The sequence below is a fragment of the Epargyreus clarus genome, unplaced genomic scaffold, assembly GCF_041222505.1.
Source record: "Epargyreus clarus isolate Ecla_fem2 unplaced genomic scaffold, WU_Ecla_fem_2.2 ptg000012l, whole genome shotgun sequence".
NCBI classification, from domain to species: Eukaryota; Metazoa; Arthropoda; class Insecta; order Lepidoptera; family Hesperiidae; genus Epargyreus; species Epargyreus clarus.
This window is the reverse complement of record NW_027332220.1, coordinates 7081270-7087743: the sequence shown is the minus strand read 5'-3', so window position 1 is coordinate 7087743 and position 6474 is coordinate 7081270.

Below are 6474 nucleotides of genomic sequence, written 5' to 3'. Positions count from 1 at the left end.
TCATATAATTTTCAGTACAACTCGAAACGGCTACTGTAAAATAAACCTGAAGTTAACATCCAAAACCCAGAGTTAACATAAACAGATGTTAACTACTACACATTAAATGATCTTCGACAGGTATAAAGTGGATACATTAATTATGAATAATGGCGTGTGTTAAATAACCACGGTTTTACTATTACACTAAAAACTTAAATTAAGCAGATTTAACTCAGCAGTGCAACCTTCTCAGAAGCCGAACAACATTTTTTTTATAATATAGGAGTAGCAGACGAGCATGCAGTCCACCTGATAAGTGGCTACTGCCGCCCATGGACATCTGTAATCAACCCCAGATAGCAATAGATATTCCTACCTGAGGTCGGCCACAGATGCGCTGCTACCCCTGAGGACTAAGCTGGAACGCCTCGAAAAAGTATGTCTCCCTTACCACACCCTTCAAAACGGAACACAACAGCGCCTAACACTGCTATTATTAGGCAGAAATAGGTGTGGCGGTGGTGCCGGCGGAGTCGAACCACAAAGGGTTCTACCACCTTCATCTTCTTCACATTCTTCACATTGATAAGCAATAACAATTCAATTCTGAAAACTTACGTAACTATACCTATAATGTAACTACGTGCTTATATCAAAGTTTTCTGTCATGCTAAAATTTTCCTAAAGGCGATAACATTAATTACCGCCTCCACTGATAATTACTGCCTCCCTTTCAATCACATGAATGTTGTTATTACTGATATAGATGTCATGTAATTCCCAGTATCGTCCGATCTACTTGATTTATGTTACTTTATCATCACTGTTCAGTGCCTTATTATCCTAGAAAATAATGATGCAATGCTACGATAAAATGTATATAAGTAGGTACACTAAGCCGCATTAAAAGCTTCATAATAATTTTAATTTAATACATTCTCAAATGTATTTGGTATTCGATAATTTTGAAAGCATATGTAATAATAATAATGCGGAGTTAAAGTAACAAGAAATAGAATAAGAGGTAGGGTGCAAATAACAGTTGTAAGGAATAAAATACAAATTTTGGAACAAATTAATGAAAGACATACGTATTTAAAAGAAAGGAGCTAGATTTAACAGAGTTGTGACAGATAAAACAAACAAAGAAATAAAATTACACATAGCAAGAGCATATGGGAGAGAAACGAAACAGAGATAGAGTTAGAGCTGGCGATAATGACATTTTACTAGATTTTTGAAGGAGCATAGGGATTGAGCATTGCGAATAGATACAGGAAGAGAGTTCCATAGACGGATAGCTGAAACTGTGAAGGATTTCTTGTAGTAGGATGTTGAGTGGAATGGAGTAAGGAGAGCATGGTTTTCGGTGGAGCGAAGGGATCGGTCATGCGACAGATGGAGAAACTGAAATCGCTGCTTGAGGTATGAAGGAGAAGTCGGATATGTATGGATATGTATTTCATTTATAAGTAGACTAGATGACCCGGCAAACTTTGTACCGCCCCAAAATCTATTTATCAAATATATTTCATATAAATTATAGCCTATGTTACTCGTGGATAATGTAGCTTTCGAATGGTGAAAGAATTTTTAAAATCGGTCCAGTAGTTTTTGCGCCTATTCATTACAATCAAACAAACAAACAAACAAAGTTTTCCTCTTTATAATATTAGTATAGACATCGCATTATATGGTTATATACCTTCGGGTATTTACGGGTGGCCACTCGTACCGTTGACCTTCACGAGGCTGGGCGGATCGAGTTCGCACTCTTGTCGCCCACAACCCTGAAAGCTCCCTGTGTTAGTCGACTCTTCCAACAGTCAGGGGATAACGTAGTTGTATTCCGTAGGTCCGGTCCGTCCGTAGTTGGAAAAGTATGAACTGATGGTTATTTTTTAAATTAGATACTTTATGGATTTAATTACTTGTAGGAAAGCAGATTTGGGGTAGCGTAGCGTACCTACGAGTAAATTGTTTAATAAAAGTTGTAATAAATGACATTGATCTTTATTTTAAAAGAATAACTTAGTACTAGCTGTTAAGAAAAATTACGTGACATAGTCTACTCGTAAGAGGAGAGCGTTTTTAGAATTCTGTAATCTAGTATTAAAACGCTCAGAAGGAATTCCAGAAATACAATATATTCTTCCATAATCATCAACATTTACATTAATACATCTTTATCCACTATTATTTTATCATATCTCCATTATAAAAGACATTGCAAATATCAGCTGACATTTCATGACTCAAAGCAAGACTCCACATTCTAAAAAATATAATAGAAAAGTATTTAATAAGTGACGTAAAGTATTAACAACCAGCAATATAAATGGATCAATGCGATGTGCCTGTAACATTCGGCCATCCGACAAAGTAACGAGTCCCCTCGTTATTCAATACATCAAACTTCTGACTGCTGGTCAGCGTTATTTGATTGTGCATCTCGAAGTATACCTATCTGAGATCGCAGTGCAATACTTTCGACCATTCAGCATCTCAACCGCTGTTTTTTTTTTTTGTAGAAGAATATTAATGGTAATCTCCGCTTGACTCAGTACTCGTAAGATTGTGAAATATTATTATTCCTGTTTAATAGATTCTTCCAAAACAAATGCTCGTTTATTTTTCTCTTCAGCCCGTCGCCATCCACTGCTGGATGTCAGCTTTTCCATTGGTCTTACACAAGTCCCGATCTCGCACTGTTCTCATCCAATCTCTTCAAGCCAATCGTACGATGTCGTCCGTCCATCTGCATGGTTGTGTGCCCACTTTTCTGTGGCTCGGTAGACGGCTTAAGATGCCCAGCCTATCTGCATTTTAGTACAGGAACGCTGTTCCCTACATTGCCTACCTTTGTCATCTTTCGGAAAGTAACATTGGGGTTAGAAGTAGTTCATTCTCTGAAACTAAAACTTATTGAAAGACCAAGGCAAATAATTAAAAAAAATATGTTACCACAAATAGGTGATTCCCTCTGAGATTATTTTTGTTGTAGCTATCAACCAGTACAAAAAAATGGTTCTTCATATAAAATTTCGCAAAATCAATATATTTCAAAGTCTGTCCAGTACGATTAATGTTTTCTAAATTTTTCGGATGATTGTTTCTCATCACTCGATGCAGCTTACATTCACTTAGAAATTGCTCTATCTTAATGACTTTGACCTACATGACTTTCCGTAATATAGAATTCAGCTATTAATTTTTCATCTTTACTATTTCCATCGATATTTTTTAATAAATCTATTTTCCAGCGAATTGTTGTCGGCTGTTCGTTCTTTTAATGTCCTCAAAACACTCACTAAGGTACCCATCGATGTTGCAAGAATTGTCCATCTATTTGTGAAAATCGGCATTAACTATTAATATCCTTGCTTAATACTGATTACTTTAATCCAAAGGTTAAAGCTTCTTTGTCAATTTATTCATACATTATTATTCTCTAGAGTGCGTGAAGCCATAATTAGTGTTGTTCAGAACGGTCCTTCATGGCATATGTAATTATTACACCTAACTTATACTCTGATAGGTCCTGAAAAAAATAAAATCTCCCAGTTTAGTTCATATCCAAAGAATAGTTCCATATCCAAAGAAGTCTTAAATCCTATAAATCTATTTTTAAAGTTCTTAAATGCCGCTTCTTCTCTTGCTCATATAAACAATTTCGAGCCCCAACAATTTTTTCAAAGTATTTTGTTGATTCTTCGTTGGTGACTTATCTTGAATTTACTTTATTTTCGATGAAGATACAAGCCTTCAGCATCTTTACATTCAATCCAAATCTTAGCCGTTGGTATTGTTTTTGATTTTCCACAGTATTAGAATAAGTATTAGCAATCACATTTAATTTATATGACACATATTCCTTTCCAGCAAATTATCTTATTGGATCGGTTCGCTCGTATCTTACTAACAATTTCCGTAAGACGCATTCGCTCGATTCCTCCCCGTTCCCAACGTCAGTCAGCTTTATAACGCCGTCTGGAATACACACTTTCACGAAGTATCTACTGTGTGTTAACTTATTGGCGTCTCTGACTCGTTAAAATATACAGTTGACATGAACCTCTGAGGTTTTGCCGGTCCAGCATGAACTCCAAAAATATATATAGCCAAACATAAAACCACCTCCTTCAAAAATCGATTAAAATTAAACAATTCTATTTGTGTTCATCATTCTGCAGTTTCATTATCAACCTTTACTTAATCGTATGTTTGCTTCATTTTTATTATAATAGGTATAGAATGTCTACTTGACGTCACAACAGCCTCTATCGATGTTGAGTATGATGTACCTCTATCAATGGATTGACTCTTCGAAGGAAACAGATCCGTGGAAACCCCCATCTTTCTTCCCTATCTTAAGGGGTAAAGTTCATTTCTAATATTCCACTAGAATCATTATTTCCGCCTTGAACATAAAATCTATGTCTTCAACTTTTTTTAAACTTGTGTCCTGGCTCCTTATATCCATCAACGCCTTCTTGAAATACCTCGAAAACTGTTCTCTTAATTATTTCATCATTAGCACTGATTTTCACATTAAGTCTTCTTATGTTTCAGATAAAATATAATTTAGCTGGAATTAATTTTTATTATTGCAAGTAAGTTCCGATTTGCTCAGGGAATTTCAATGGGTTTTACGTGCATGTCAGTAATTTTGTCTTAAGCACATTATTTATAGAAAATATTTACAATAACTTTCTATGGTCTATTCATAATGAGACTGTGATGCGTATGATTCAATTATTGATAATTTTGTTCATAAATCACAATCGCAATCTTTATCATAGAACTGTAACATAAATACTATTCCTTTCGTTCCCCAAACAGACTGATGTCGGTATCAAATCTTATTTTTTTTTTTCAATTAATCCGTTGTTAATTCGTATTAGTTGTGTCATAAAAACACTTGCTTCTAAAAATAAATATTCCATAAGCCTATGATGAATATTTTGTACAGTTAAATATATCTAAAACCCTACTATATGTTAATTAGCCCAATATCCGTAGACTTTGTAATATGGCCTGGGGTTTGATTCGTCTATTTAGTCTTGGAATAAGTTAACTAATATCGCATGATATTTGTGTCAAGGTATATAGGTAATTTGTGTCAATTAATTTAACGTGTTAACTGTTTACATCACTTATTTTATACTCGTATAAATATGGTCTTCCAATTATTTAAAGTTAAATCACTATTTCAATATTTATGAATAAAGAGGATCATACAATTACATTTTTGTCTGAACTTAAATTTCATTTCAATTTCACATCAAAAAAATGAAAACATACATAAACATACGTATTTTATTATGCTATGAAATTATATATCGTTACCACTATTCTATCCCTGTGGCTTTGTAATAAGATATCTACTTTTAATTACTCAGTTAAGAGATAACTAAATTTGTCACATAACACTCATGCATGGAACATGCTCTCTCATGGACCAAGCTCATGTGATATGTAGACAGTATAGATATCCTTACACTGTTACTTCTCATTATTCAATATCATAAATTTCATTAAAATAATTGCATGAATATATACGTATGTTATATACACGTATCGTATATATCATTATAATAATTATTTGTACTCATCTTATAAAAGTAAAATGTAATTATATGCTCCATTCAAATAAAACATTACTACCTCATCATTCATATAACATTTAGTACAATATGTTATTTGAAATAATAAAAACATATAAACTATCTATTGTCTTTAAATGTTAATTATCACTTAAAAGAGAAAACAGGATCAGGAAAGGTTTAATTACACATACTATAATTCTGTACGTTATACCATTTCGAGCAAGTGAAGTACCAAGTATGGGGTATTCTTTGTTATAAAGTACACTTTGAATTCAGTATCAACTCCAAACTTAGGTTATATTTTGATTTTCCTGATTTACTATTGTGATCACGTTGACAAAATTGTAACTTAAAATGTTTTCACTACTTACATATTTTATATCATATAAATCTACATATTTCATATTTCATATATCTAATCTATTATATATTACTTCGTTAGTCTAATTGTCCTTTAGTCTATTTTTGATAACGTGCTGCTGTGTTTATCTCTTCTCTATATTCTCTTATCTATCTCTTTATCTTCTTATTTTCACGTTCATAAAACTCTTCAGAAACATTATTTTGTGCGGAATAGGAAACCATAATCTCTTAAGGACTTTTGCAAAATCTTCCAAAAATAATCAGTAGAAAAAGAGTAGGTATTTTGATTTATAAAGCACTGTACTTTTAGTATCACTTCTGTAAGGAGCGAATACTTTTCGTTTCAGGTGATTATTCAAGTGCAGTAACGTAGACACGAGTTGTTCATTTTGCTTTAACAGATTTTCTTTAACAAAAGCAATCTTGATTAGGATTTTCGTTATTATTCGACCTTAAATTATAATAATGAGTAGTCTGTCGATTTCCCTCTTCTTTTATTATCACGTAAATACGTTGGGAC